The sequence below is a fragment of the Gossypium raimondii genome, chromosome 9, assembly GCF_025698545.1.
Source record: "Gossypium raimondii isolate GPD5lz chromosome 9, ASM2569854v1, whole genome shotgun sequence".
In the NCBI taxonomy this organism is placed as follows: Eukaryota; Viridiplantae; Streptophyta; class Magnoliopsida; order Malvales; family Malvaceae; genus Gossypium; species Gossypium raimondii.
The window spans coordinates 22,302,712-22,318,753 of NC_068573.1; the positions used below are offsets into that span (position 1 = coordinate 22,302,712).

At 35.3% G+C, this 16,042-nt stretch overlaps 1 non-coding gene across 1 annotated transcript; it reads right to left on the reverse strand.

Moving 5' to 3' along the window:
• Positions 1–1,727: 1,727 nt before the first annotated feature.
• LOC128032883 (small nucleolar RNA R71) lies at positions 1,728–1,834 on the reverse strand. Its single transcript, XR_008189224.1, has one exon. It is a non-coding gene; the product is annotated as a small nucleolar RNA R71 (small nucleolar RNA).
• Positions 1,835–16,042: the final 14,208 nt, after the last annotated feature.

Genomic DNA, 16,042 nt, shown 5'->3' on the forward strand with positions numbered 1-16,042 from the left:
AGAATGTAAATACTCAATAATGATTAGCTATTGAAATGGCTATTTAAGAATATGTTTTGGTATTATGTATGCCTAAATGATAGTTAATACAAAGAAATTATAAAAGAGTAAAAATTTGCAATGGAACAGTTTTTGGACAGCAGCAATGACGTGATTTTGAAAAATCACCAAGGATAGTAGAAATGGAATTAAAGAGTGAATGAGATATATAATTAAAGCTTATTGAGTCTATTTTCACATGAAAGAAACAGTGTAGGCAAAGGAATTTTATATTTTGTAATATTTGAATTTTAGTCAGAGAGGGTCAGAATGGTTTTCGAAGTCCCCTGTTCTAACTTTAGGAAATCATTAAAAATTGTACAGAAAGAATTATGAGTTATAATTTATTTTTCTAGATTCCCTAGTGAGTCTATTTTCAATAGAAACAAGAGGGAGCACAATATGAAAACCGTACAATGAGATAATTTATTTTTAGTGAATAGTGGTCAGGACTATCAGACAATGAAATAGGGAATTTTATTATTTGGCTAATTCAAAATTTCTGGAAATTTTATTATAAAAATATATATGAGTCTAGTTTCAGGGAAAGTTTACTGATCTAAATTTTGAGTATTGTAACTTGAGTTATAATTAAATTAGTGACTGTTACGCAAGTGGACAGTTTTATTGTGAATAGTGAAATAAATTATTTTGGTTTGTCTAAGTATTCGGAAAATTTTAATTCTCCCGGTTTGGATCCGAACCGTTTCCGTTGCATGTTTGAGGGTCTCAAGGGCTCTTTTTAAGGATATATTGAATAAATGTGCGTGAATTAATTTTAAAAGCAACTTTTTATACTCCGAACTAGTAAGTTAAGTCAGGTAATGACTCGTGCTCGACTTCGGTAACGGTCTCAGGTAAGGGGTGTTACACTTTTAGTCCTCATAGGAACGATATCTTTACTCATTGTAGCTACACTATTAATTGATAGGTGCACTTGGCTTAGTCATTTTTTTAGTTGGTTTAGTACTACAATTAAGTTTTTGGCATCATTGTCGAAGACTGAAATATTCGGAAAACTTTATTTCTATTAATTTAGCCATTTTTATTTTTATTTTAATATTTTTGTTTTTAATTTAATTTTTATATTCTAATATTTTTTTTATTTGATATTGACAGGTTCTTTTGGTTTATGACTAGAGGAAACCCGTCAGTTACTTTTTGACAATGAGATTGAAAAGATTGCTCGCAAAAATCGTAGAGAGGTTAGAGAAGCAGGGAAAAATCAATAGAATATAGTAGATTATCAAGAGGAAAAGGATATTACTATGGAGATGGGTGATAATCAAAATAATCAGCTACCTCCTGCAGGTCTTGCTCCTCGTACTATGTATAATTATGCTAAGCCCACTCTGATTGGGGCTAAATCGAGTATTGTGAGACCGACCATTGCTGCAAACAATTTTGAGCTAAATTTGAACATAATTCAGATGGTACAACAGTATGTTCAATTTGATGGTTTGCAAGATAAAGATCTAAATACTCATTTGGCCAACTTTCTAAATATTTGCAACACATTTCAGATCAATGGCGCTACTGATGACGCCATACGCTTATGGTTGTTCCCATTCCCTTTGAGGAGCAAGGCAAAATAGTGGTTGAATTTATTGTCACAAGGTTCTATCACGACTTGGGATCAGATGACCGAGAAGTTTCTGTTGAAGTACTTCTCACCAGCTAAAATAGCTAAGTTGAGGAACGACATCTCTTTTTTTGCTCAAATTGTTTTGGAGATATTATATGAGGCATGGGAGAGATTTAAGAATCTTTTGAGAAGGTGCCCTCATCATAGGTTACCTTTGTGGTTACAAGTTCAAACTTTTATAATGGTTTGAATACCTTGACTAGGAATCTAATTGAAGTAGTCGGGCAGAACATTGAATAATAAGACACCTGATGCAGATCAAGAATTTATTGAGGACATGACAATGAATAACTATCAATGGAAAGTCATGAGAACAAAATCGATTAAAGCAACTGATATTTTTAATATTGATGCAGTTTCTATGTTAGCAAATTAGGTGGAAGCTCTTGGTAAGAAAATTGATGGTTTAAATTTTTCTAAGTAGGTAAATATAGTGATGCAATGTGATGTGAATGGGGCAGTCAAGGTTTAAATTTTTCTAATTTTTTTATAAATTTTTCTAAGTAAGAAAATTGATGGTTTAAATTCAGTATATTTTCCCTTAGGTTCTAGCAATGAGCATGAGCAAGTCAACTTTATGGGTAATAATTCTAGACCTCAAAATAACCCCTATAGCAATAATTATAATGTAGGTTGGAGGAACTATCCAAATTTCTATTGGGGTGTTCAAGGTAATCAAAGGTCACAACCCCCTTTGGGTTTATAGCAACCTTATTAGCGAGAGAAGAAACCAAACCTTGAGGAGATGTTGGCTAAATTTATTTTGGTGTTAGAAACTTGATTTCAAAACATTGAGACAGCTCTAAAAAAGCAGGAAGCATCAATTCAAGGGCTTGAAAATCAAATTGGATAGCTTGCCAAACTTGTTTCGGAAAGACCACAAGGTAGCTTACCTAGCAACACTGAAACTAACCCAAAGGAGACCATCCACGCAATCACGAGTGACGAGGTTGAGGTAAGTCAAGCCTAAAAAGAAGTCAAAGCTAGAAGTTGTTGTGGAAAGTGATGAGGTTGAGGAAAGTAAGAAAGAGCATAAACCAGTAATTGAAGACTATAAACCACGAGTTCCATATCCAGCAGCATTGAAGAGAGACCATATAAAAAAACAATATGGTAAATTTCTTGATCTCTTAAAAAATTGCACATTAACTTACCGTTTGTTGAAGCCCTTTTGCAGATGCCAAAGTATGTAAAATTTTTAAATAAGCTATTAACAAATAAAAGAAAGTTAGAGGACTTGTCGACTGTGGAGCTCAATGCAGTTTGCTCAGCCATTCTCCATAACAAACTACTCAACAAACTTAAAGATATAGGGAGTTTTACTATTCCTTGTCTCATTGGTAGTTTAAATGTTGAAAAAACTTTGGCTAATTTGGGGGCTAGTATAAATGTCATGCCTTATAAGATGTTCAAAAAACATGGTCCCGGGGAACCCAAACCCATTAGGATGAGTATTTAATTAGTGGATAGATCAAATAGATATCCTAAGGGTATTATTAAGGATGTACTTGTGAAAGTCAATAAATTTATATTTCCTGTTGATTTTGTTGTATTGGACATGGATGAGGATATTGAGGCACCTATAATCTTAGGTTTACCCCTTTTAGCCACTGCTAGAACTATTATTGATGCAGTTACTAGTGAAAAGATTATTCTTCAAGCACGTTGTAACACCCCTAACCCGTATCCGTTGTCGGAATAGGGTTACGGAGTATTACCGTAAAGTCGTATCATCAGAACATTCATTTCTAAACATTTCATTAAGCATAGAAAATTCCATTCATACACATGCATATCATCCCTTAATCGAGCCTTCGAGGCCCTAGAAACACTTTAGAAACAATTCGGGATTAAATTGAAAACATTTGAAACATTGAGGAAACAGTTAGAAAAATTTAAACTGCACGGGTCACACGGCCGTGTGGCCAAGCCGTGTGACTCACACGGTTAAGACATATGCTCGTGTCTCAGACTATGTAACATTCGAAATAGGGACACACAACCGTGTCCCAGCCCATGTCCATGCTCGTGTAACTCTCTAAGTTGGATCACACGGCCAAGCCACATGCTTGTGTGCCAGGCCGTGTAACCTTCGAAATGGCCTTACACGCCCATGTGCCAGGCCTTGTAACTTTCAAAAAGCAACCTTTAAAACCTACAGGGGACACACAGCCATGTCGTATGGTCGTGTGTCACACACGGCTGAGACACATGCCCGTGTCATAGGCCATGTGGACAAGAAATAGGTCAAATCCAAGCCATTTCTTTCACCCAAAACATGTTCATACATACAAGTTATTTTCACCTATTTCAAGCATTCAAAAAATGCACCTAAAATAAGCATAATAAAGCTAGATCAATATGGTCTTTATCTATACAACCAATATGCCCAAAAGGCACCGCAAAAGCAAGCACTCAACTTAACAACACATATGTATAATTGCTCACCTTGCTACCATTTTAAAACATATCATACTTAACTTATACCATGACATTAGAACTTATCATTTGAACCATTGTTTTTATGCATCCCAAATACACATATATCTATATTATATATATATTTGACCATACTTCATCCATATATATCTAGCTTTATTCCATACCATATTATACCATAATTGACTACAAACCAAATTCACATTCAAACATACAAAATGGGTCATAATTCAACCAATTGTACTTGACTAAATTTCATATCAAACCATGCCCTAAATGATCATTTTGCAAACATGCCAACACTTAGCACATTGGCCATTGGAACGATGAAAATGTGCAAGTGTACACAATCGCAACAAGTAATAAAGTGACAAGTAAATGTTGAGTTATCGTACCTATAGGGACTGTGAAAAGGAATATTTATGAAATTAATGTTAAAACACTTTGGTGATGGAAAATATTTTGGTTTAAAGATGATTAAAAACTAACGGTTAAAAACTAAGTAAAAAAATTTAAAAATAAAAAGGTTCTAATGCACGATTTCAAATAAGGTTTAATCAAGATGATATAATTGTGTTGAATTAATTACATTCCTTTAACTTAGAATTATTAAATATATGTTTATACTGCTACGAACAAATTCACGGCAAGTCGGTAATTTGTTAACTACTGATCATACATACTTATTAAATTAATCAATCTCTTGAACATTTTTCAATGTCAATCCAAGCGATTAATCAATCTTCACAAGCATATAAAAGATCAAGTGAGGTAACAGAGTATTTCTACCTTGAAACAGTTTAATCACAATAATCTTGCAAGTTATGCAAGGCATATGCATTGCCAAATACAATGCTAAATTAACTTCAGCTACCTTAGAAGAATAAACATGCACTGATTAACTATTGTGTCGATTAATTACAATTTCATTAAGATTCAATAATTAATTCATTAGTTATCTAACAATTAATATTGCAAGAATAACTTAGGCATGATTTTACTTAATCAAGCATTTTACTGAGGCCTATAACAGCACAAACACAATTTCAATAATTCAAGTAAGCAAAATATAATCAACCCAACACGGATTAAATTCAAGCCAGATTGATTAAAATAATCATTTCAATAGCATAAATATTCATAAACATGTTTGTCAAAACAATAACGAAATTCAAAGAGATAGGGAACAAGAAGCAAATCTAGTGTTTCTCCGTGGCTTAACTGATTTCTCCGTTCTTCGTTCTCCATTGTCCTCAGCTATCAAGGTGGCTTATGAGCATTTTAATTACTGCTCAAAAATGGCTGATGAGGACCTCTTTCCCAAGAGAAGAAATCGACACTTGAACAAAAGGGAAAATGGGACAGAAAAGTTGAGAGAAAGTGAGAGAGGAGAAAGGAGAATGAGAGTGTGAGGGATGAGTTGAATGATCAGCAAGGGGTGGCTTTTATAGCTAATTGTTGCTGATAAAAATATCAAATTCCATCAGCCAAAGAGACCCCCTTGTCCGGCCACTCAGATGGCAAAGTTGAGAGATTCAACTATGCTAAAAATACCCTGGGGAAAATCCATAAAGCCACATTTTTTGGAGGGGTTCGAATGCAAGGTTGAAAGTTCTTCAAGGGCTTATTTGCAAGCTTATTTAGTCAGCTAAAATGCTGATTTGGGTCAGCATATGGACGGTTCTAGGCAGCCCAATTGGTGGCTGGTTCGGTTCACTTAGATTCGGTTCAACCAATGCGGTTCAACTGGACCCTTTTTTTCATAATTAATTAATAATAATTTATTTAGCCAAAATTAAATTGGGAATAAATTAAAACTAATTATATTATGAATTAACACACATTTTTGGACCATCTTAGGCTAGAAATAAATTTTCCTCGATGCTTCAAATTGCTTCTTGGTTTTATTCTTCGAACATTGTCTGTCGAGCCAATTTTCGCCCTTTGTGCGAATTTGTCGAAAATAGTCAAAATAAATCAAAATTAACTATAAAATTAATTAAAATTCACCGTGTTCATAATTTTAACATAATTTAATTATTTTATAACATTTAATTATTTTTCGACAAGAATTTAACCGAAATAGCATTATTTTAAGTTAAAAAGGACATGTAAAAACACATAAATTTTCGTGTTTCAACACCCCCAAACTTAATTCATTACTCGTCCCGAGTAATGCACAAATTTGTAAAGAATTTTCTCGGAAACACTGTTTGAAAAACTCCTTCAGAACAATATTCTTCCCAAAATCATGAAATTAATATACTTATGCTCGAAAACAACAAATTTGATAATTATGCTGCTCAAGTATATATATCGTTCAAATTAATCTAAACAATTACTACAATAGCAAAATTAGACTAATGTTTCTTAATAAAGACATGTTATCCATACCAATTTGATTTTAATCCCTTATTCAAATTTAAACTGCAATCATTAAGCTTAACTAATGTCTTCATATGTTGAATAGAGCAATATTTCTCCACTAATGTAGGTAACATTCGAACTTTGAATCAATAAGTCTTTAACAAGGTTGTAACGTGGCTGGGCTTAGGGGTAGGTAAAAGATAGATAATTTTAGGTTTAAAAAAACCCTAGACTCAGCTTGTATCGGACCTTTCGAAATAATTACCTTCAATATTTCAACTTTTCTTTCCTTTTCACATGCTCTTTAGTGCAATTTCCTTCAAGTACATATGCTTTTTTTTTTCCGAGTATCTTACTGCATGTACTACAATTTTTAGAGCATTTCATACTTCTTTGCAACTCCCCCAAGCTTATTTTCAAAGAATAGTCTGAATAGTACTGAGTCTAGTGTTTGGGACATTTTTAAGATAATTAAGAAAAGTGATGGCTAACTTAGTAAGGGTTCAAATAAAATTAGGTCATAAAGTCTCAAAGTTGGGTTTCAACGAATAAAAATTTCATCATGGTTGGCTTGAAAGGCTCAAACGGTCCAAACAATAGTTGCCCAAATCATTTTCAACGTTCCATGCTTCCTAGGATTTTGCCTCAAGAAACTACTAAGTCAATTCTAAATACTTAAACTTTCATGCAAGTCTAACTTTCCTAAAGAACTAAAATTTTATGGTATGATTTGCATGCTTTATTAGAAATATATTTCATGTCATTATTAAGCTAACATAACAATTTATTGAAATAATCAAACTTTATTCATACTTAAATTTAGCATACTTAACAAAATTCAAATTTATTGAACAAAAATATATCATATTCATAATTAAAAGAAAAATTTTATTATGAGTGGAAATAATTTCTATTTTTGGTCCCCCCAACTTAAAATGAACAATGTCCTCATTGTTTAAAGTGAATAGATACTATACACCAGGTAGGACTCCAGAAAAGAGGAGGTGAGTCAATTTGACTGCTTAAGTACCAAGCTCTTCCTAGATCCAATCCTAGACATGTATATACCTATTGCCACACTTTAGACTTTATTACTTGTCCATATTTACTTTTGATTCCCACCTCTTATTTTATTGTGCAGAAATAAAGAAATTCCTAATTAATTCTAATTTAGCGAAGTTGATAAAAATTAATATATAAATTATAAATAATATAATTATATATTAAAGTTTATCAAATTATTAATAATATTAAAGATATTTATTCTAAATGCTTTTTGAAAATATTCACAAAGAAATGCACCTATTTTTTTATTATTTACGAAAACAATGACTAAATATTAAAAATAATTCAAGTAAGTCCCTAGACTTAATGAAAATTTAAAATTGAGTGGCAAATTAAAACTTGGATCAAAATTGACCTTTTTATTTCAAACTAAAATTTTTCTTTTTTCCATTTAGGGGATAATTTCTTAGAAAATTATGTCAAAATAAATTCTCAGGAAAGATTGGAGGGGTCACAAATGGTCTCGCTTAAGTTCCAATCTCCTAGACAGAATTTATTTAAACATACTTTACCCGAAAATATACCCTAAATCATTTATCCAAAAAGAAAAATGAAAAATTAAGTATCCGATAAAATGAATGAGATTTTATCTCGTTCAATTTTATCTCCCCAATAATGTTTCAAGTGCTGAGCATTAACTCGGAAATTACCTCCCTTACCTTGGAGTTCAACAACTCCGTATGCATAGACTTGGTGAATCGTAAATGGACCGGACCAACGTGATTTTAGCTTACCTGGAAAGAACTTCAATCTAGAATTGAACAACAAGACTTGCTGACCTGCTTCAAATTCTCGAACTCGAATGTGGTTGTCATGCCATTTCTTGAGTCTTTCTTTAAGTAATTTGACATTTTCATATGAGAACATTCGGAACTCTTCTAACTCATTGAGTTCGAACATTCGTTTCTCTTTCGCAAGCTTAGGATCCGAATTAAGCCGTTGAAGAGCCCACTAAGCTTTGTGCTCTAACTCCAATGGTAGATGGCAGGCTTTCCCAAAGACCAACCTATAGGATCACATCCGTAACAGTGTCTTGTATGCTGTTTTGTAAGCCCATAAAGCATCATCTAATCTTGTGGATCAATCTCGTCGGTTTGGGCAAACTACGTTCTCAAGTATGCCTTTGATCTCCTTATTTGCCAGTTCAGCTTGCCTATTTGTCTAGGATGGTAAGCTGTTGCAACCTTGTGTTTCACACAGTGCTTGTCTAATAACCATTTTAACCACTTGTTCACAAAGTGAGATCCTTCATCACTGATGATAGCTCTTGGGGTTCCAAACCTTGTGAACACATGCTTCTACAGAAACTTTATCACAACCTTAGCATCGTTTGTTGGATATGCCTCAGCCTCGTCCCACTTAGACACCTATTCTACTACTACTAGTATGTACTTGTGACCGCAAGATGGAGGAAAAGGACCAAGAAAGTCAATACCCCATACATCGAACAACTCTACCTCAATGATGTTTGTTTGAGGCATCTCATTTTTGTTGGTGACATTTCCAACCCTTTGACATCGATCACAGCTCTTCACGTAAGCATATGCATCCTTGAATAGTGTTGGCCAAAAGAATTCAGCTTGCAATACTTTGGTCGCTGTACATGTACCTCCAAAGTGTCCCCCACTTGGAGCTGACTGACAGTGGTATAAAATCTTTTCTATTTCATCTTCTGCCACGCATCTCCTGATCATCTGATCTGCACACTTTTTAAACACATATGGCTCTTCCCAGAAATAGTACTTCACATCGTGAAGAAACTTTTTCCTTTGTTGATACGTCTTATCAATTGCCATCAAACCACAAGCTAAATAGTTAGTAATATCAGCAAACCAAGGGGTATTATGGACATATTTACCTTCAGGATATGTTTGACTGGAAACGTCTCCTGAATTGGTATATGAGGAGAATTCTCTTCTTGTGGCTCCAATCTGGACAAGTGATCTGCTACTTGATTTTCGACTTTCTTTCGATCTTGAATTTCTAGATCGAACTCTTGAAGTAGAAGTACCCATCAGATCAGCCTTGGCTTAGCATCTTTCTTCGCAAGTAACTCTTTTTCTGTTACCGTATAATTCAGTTGAGCTCCTGTTAGGGTTTGACTTGCGTAGTAGATGGGATGAAAAACTTCGTTCCTTGGCTGGCCCAAGACAACTCTAATTACGAAGTCATTTGCGTCACACATCAATTCGAATGGCAAATCCCAGTCTAGTGTGACAATTATGGGTGCCGTGACTAATTGACTCTTCAAATCATTGAAGGATTTTAAACATTCCTTATCAAACTTGAATATAGAGTCCTTCTCCAATAATTTTCATAACGGTTTAGCAACTTCGAAAAAGTCCTTGATAAATCTTCGATAAAAATCGGCGTGGCCCAAAGAGCTCCTAACACCCTTTACAGATGTTAGAGCTAGGAGTTTCTCAATAACGTCTACCTTTGCTTTGTCTACCTCAATCTCATGTCTCGTTATCTGATTCTCTAGAATAACTCCTTCTTGTACCATAAAATGGCACTTTTCCTAGTTGAGTACGAGATTCGTTTCTTCGCATCGCCTTAGTACCTTAGTTAGATTGGCTCAGCAATCATCGTAAGTATCTCCGACTACTGAAAAATCGTCCATAAAAAATTCCAAATATTTCTCAACCATGTCAATAAAATAGACACCATACATCTTTGAAATGTAGCAGGTGCATTACATAAACCAATTGGCATGCGTCTAAATGAAAACGTACCGTACGGGCAAGTGAATGTCATTTTGTGTTGATCTTCTGGTGCTACTGTAATCTGATTATGCTCTAAGTATCCATCGAGAAAACAGTAGTAATCTTGTCCTGCGAGTTTATCCAGCATCTGGTCCAAGAACGGCAAAGGGAAGTGATCTTTCCTAGTCACTTTGTTCAGCTTTCGGTAATCGATGCAGATTTTACATCCCGTAACTATTCTAGTCAGTATCAACTCGTTGCTCTCGTTGTCTACAACCGTGATACCTCTTTTTTTTGGCATGCACTGGACCGGGCTTACCCATGAACTGTCTGAGATAGGATAGACAATACTTGCATCTAACCACTTGATGATCTCTTTTTTTACTATGTCCTTCATGATGGGGTTCAGTCTCCGGTGTCCATCGATCGTCCCTTTTTTACCATCTTCTAGGATAATCTTGTGCATGCATACAAATGGACTAATGCCATGAATATTGGCTATGGTCCCTACGATGGCCTTCTTCAATTGTTTTAGAACTAAGATAAGTTTCTCTTCTTGCTTAGTGGTCAATTCTGCTGAAACAATCACAGGCAGACTAGAAGCGTTACCTAAATAAACGTATTTTAAATAAGAAGGTAATACCTTGAGTTCTAATTTAGGTGGCTCCTCGATCAACGTTTTTGGTTGGGAATAGTCCTTCTTTTCTAACTCCAGAAATTCAAAATGGGATTGCGGATTAAATCCCCTTTCATTAGCTTCTAGCAAAGCTAAGTATTCATCCTCCTCTTTATCATTTGGAGGATTCAATGTCAAAATTCTTTCCAGTGGGTCCTCAACACAGTTGAGTTCCTTCTCCACTATTAAACCCTCTAAATCAGATACTGTAGAGCAATCATCCATTGAGTTAGGAAATCGTATAGACTTAAAGACATTAAATGTTACCTGATCATCCTGAACACGCATTTCAACTCATCAATGTGTTTAGAGAAATTGCCAACATTGGTTTTATACCGATCATGATGTTTCCTAAACACCTTACCTAATTCGTCTTCCACTAAAACCAAATCATATGTGCCCTACTCCTTCCGGATATCATCTTCGCAACCTTGCTCTTCAACCTAAATAGCTTCAAAGTGGAACCTTCTCCTATGACACCTTCAATCTCTAAAGCTGAGGATACCTTGGGTGTTTAAAAGGAGACAGTGGTCCAATTTTGAACTGACAAGAGGAGTCGCACTATAGTTTGTGAACTTATCAACCTATTCTTTCATTCCCAAGAAACAATACAACCATTCCCATATGAGGTAAGAACCTCGACGATTGTTGGACCATGTAAACCAATTCCCTTTATATCCTAAGTAAACAAGGTTAGCATCTTCCATAGCATCTTGAAAGTTTTCCATTTGTCTATCTCGGAGGTATCCTCCTCATTTCTCATTAGCATTAGTTATTTTATTGGAGTCACCGAAACAAAGCCATAAGGGATTTTGGTTCCCAAATTAACGAAACAAATTCCAAAAGTTTACCCTTAAATGAGTCTCATGATCACCATATATTCCTATCAGCCTATAGACCACATTGTTAATTTCTGTAACTTCCATGTCCATGTGGTTTCAAGAGAAACTTTGATATGAAGATGTAGTTCTATCTTTCAAAGAATTGAAAGTCCCCATTTCCTACCAATTACATCTATGACAAAAACAGGCATCCATAAGCACATACACATATCTAATTCGATCAATTTTAGACGAGTTTAGTTTCGTCTCAATTAGAAACACCACATCAGGTGTTTGACTACAAATGATTCTTTTCAGCACTCGGACTATTTGTCGATTTTCAAGACCACGACAATTCTAGCTCATTAATTTCATAACAAATATGAATAGATCAAATCAAGCACAGAACCAGTAGATAGTCAATAGCATACGAAGACCCTAAAACAATGAATAATAAAGACCGATAATAACCAAGACATAATTCGTACAAAAGCAAGGGCAAAAACAAAGCTCAACAAGGAGATCAAGAATATGCTTAGGCAAAATTAGGGAAGCATAGCAACCATACTAATGACAAGAAAGAAAAGACTAGAGCCAAATTTAAATGGCTTTACACTTACGAGAACAAAGTAGAAGAACCCCCCAAAAAATAACAATAGAAGAAAGACCCACAAAGAAAACCCCTCATTGGCAACTTTATCACCTTCTTTTATATTTTAAAGCTAAATGGGATTCAAGTGCTTATCGCAATCTGGCACATCCAAAGTGTCGAACACCTTGTAGGCAAGATGCATTTGGGAAGTAACCTTCGATGAAAGGAAGGAGCAGGTCACGAGGAAGTCAAATACGTGACCGAGAAAAAGAAACCCAAAGTCTAAATTGGGGCAAATTAAAAAAGTCAATAATAATGACAAGGGTTGTTCGTCGGGATAAGATAGGGAAAAAAAGAACAACAAAAAGAAAATCCAAATGGGGCAAAGAAAATCCAAAGGGAGATCACTGAAACCCATACCAAATAATCAACCAAAGAAATCAGAGACAAAGATCAGAGAGAACCCAATAGACAACACCCAAAAACGTTAAGAAGAATCGAAGAGAACTTAATAAATACTTGAGGTATTATTATAAGCGGGTTATAATGTTATGGAATGCAGCTTCAATGGTCATTTTATAATTCTATTATTGTTGTTAGTTCTTTTATCTGTAAATGTTACGTTTTATTCCCTATTTTTGTTTTAGTTGTACAGTATGTTTTGGCTAAGGGAATTAACACCCACTTAAACGATTCGTTTTGATGGGAACACCATTTAATGAAACGGTGCGATTTGAGTGGTTGTTAGTGTCATTTGTTCAAGTATGTTATTTTGTTTCTTTAAGTACCAATAGACAAAGGAAAAAAAAGTTATGAAATTTGAAAACCAAATTCTCAGTATCTTCTTCTTCATTTTTCTCTCTTGAATTCTATCTCTTTTCTTATTATTTTCTATTATCTTATTCTTCCAGATTTGTCTCATGACCAAGGTATCAGAGCCTTATCGATTCTTATGGCCACCGAGGGCATTACCACTAAATTGTAAAAGGAAATAGGAATGATGCAAAGTGGGCTTTCTCAATTGCAAGTCGAGTTCACACAGTTGGATGCGAGGATTGATGCGTGTTTGAAAGACTTCCAAGAAGGAGTCAAGACTGAGGTTCGTTCTGAAGTGCAATCTGAGCTTCGTTCTAAGCTTCATTCCTTGTTCGAACAATATTTTGGACAAACTCCTCCTGTTACTGTTACTAGTTTGGTGTCTAACAAAGGGAAGAGAATCTTGGGAGGATCTACTTCTGGGTTTCCAGTAAAAGAGCATTTAGTAGTGTCTCCCATGTCAGATCTAGGACATACTGGTGAATCTTCTAGAGGGGAACTTTGGATACTGTGAGTACTCCATTTCGAGTAGATTGTCCTCATTTTGATGGTGGTAATTTTAGAGGGTGATGGTCTAAGTTAGAACAATACTTTGAGGTTGATGGGGTGGGAGATCACGCTAAGGTTTAAGTTGTTATGTTGCATCTAGAGGGAAAGGCATTAGACTAGCATCATTTCTTTTACAGAGACAAGGGGGCCTACACCAATTGACTTGGGAGTTGTATACTAAGGGTCTAAGGGAACATTTTGGATCTGATTCTTTCCTTGATTCTATGGCTGAGCTGGTAACTCTTAAGCAACACGAGTCATTCAATCAATTCCATGATGGATTCATGAATTTATTGAACTAGCTAAGCTTACTCAAGACATATGCACTAAGTATTTTTTTCACTAGCAATTTGAAACTTGAGGTTGGACAGTATCTTTAATTGTTCAAGCCACAAACTTTTATTGAGGGTTATAATTTGGCTAGACAGGTTGAGAATATTGTATTGGGACCTTCGAGGAAAGGGTTAGTTGTAGGTGGTGGGGTAAGTTTTTCCAAACCCTTGTTTTCTACTTCTAATGTGCATAAGGGGATTGGTGGTTCTACAACAGTATGGGGTCTATGGGAAATAATTCAGGATAACAAACTCCCTCTAAATCCTTGTCTCAAGCAGAGTTAGAGGACAAAAGGAGGAAGGGCCTTTGTTTCTAGTGTGGTTCAAAATTTTCACCAAGACACAAATGTTCCAAATCTCAGTTGTATCAGCTCGTCATTGAACCACAACTCGATCAGGATACTGATCCTAAGAGTCCAACCTCTAAAGATTTCTATGACTATCTTGAGCAATTGGAAATAGCAAACCATGTAATTGAAATTCCAACTCCAGTGCTATCTTTACATGCTCTTCAAGGATCATAGGGACATAATACTATGAGATTTTCAGCTTCTATTGGTCAAAACGAGGTGATTGTTCTAGTTGACTCAAGAAGTACACATAATTTTATAGATTCTAAGGTAGCTAAAAGGTTCAATTTGGCGGTGGAAAAGGGTAGTACACTGAGAGTAATTGTGGCTAATGAGGTTAGATTGTCAACTCAGGGATTGTGCAGGTCTGTTCAATGGAAAGCACTTATAGTTTTACTATTGATTTCTAGTTTTTCCAGTTAAAAAGTGTGATCTGGTGCTGGGGATTCAATGGCTTTTGTCTCTTGGTCCCATTATTTGGAACTTTTGAAGCTTGATTATGCAATTTGATTACTTGGAAAAATGTTGTATTCTCCAAAAGGCATAGTACCAAGATCATTACAAATTATTCTTGGCAGCCAACTGTCCAAATGCTTAAGCATGGTGGAAAATGGTCCATGTCCCATGTTGCTGACTTCTTGTGATCAGAATGCACTCACTATGATTCCAAGTCAGTTGCCTCAAGACTTGCAAGCTCTCCTCAATGAGTTTGAAGATGTACTCCAAAATTCTACAAGACTACCTTCTCCTCGGTTACCAAATCATAGGATTCCATTGGTAGATGAATCAAAGGTAGTCAAAATGAGGCCATACAAATATCCTGCAGTACAGAAAACAAAACTTGAAAAACTCATACAAGAAATGTTGCAAGCTGGCATAATTCGTGATAGCAACAATCTCTTTGCTTCTTTTGTGGTGATGGTGAAGAAAAAAGATGGCAGTTGGAGGCTATGCATTAACTATAGATAACTTAACCAACTGACCATCAAGGACAGGTTCCTTATACCTGTCATTAAAATGCTTATTGATAAATTGGGGCAAGTAAACTTCTTCTCTAAGCTAGTTGCATTCGGGTTATCATCAAATAAGGATGTGGGATAAGGATGTGCACAAAACAGCCTTCAAAACTCATGCAGGCCATTATGAGTTTTTAGTTATGCCTTTTGGCTTGACCAATGCTCCTTCCAGCTTCCAATCATTGATGAACTCAATCTTTAGACAACTCTTGAGGAGGTCAGTCCTCGTTTTTTTATGATATACTTGTGTAGTCCAAGAATTGGATAGACTACTTGGTTCATTTGCAGGAGGTGCTACAACTGCAAGTCTAACCAACTTTATGCTAAAAGATCTAAGTGCACTTTTGGAGCAATTCAGGTTGAGTATCTCGGATATGTTATCTCTAAGGGGCTGTTAGCATGGATAAGAAAAAAGTGGAGAGTGTTCTCAATTGGTCTCCTCCAAAATCTGTAAAAGAGATTAGAGGATTCCTTGGGTTATCAGGGTATTACAAGAGGTTTATTAAGGGGTATGGGTTGTTAGCCAAGCCCCGCACTACTCTATTGAAGAAGGATGTTGTATGGCAATGGACTGAGTTGGAACAAATAGCTTTTGAACATCTAAAAGAAGCCATATGTCAAGCACCAGTC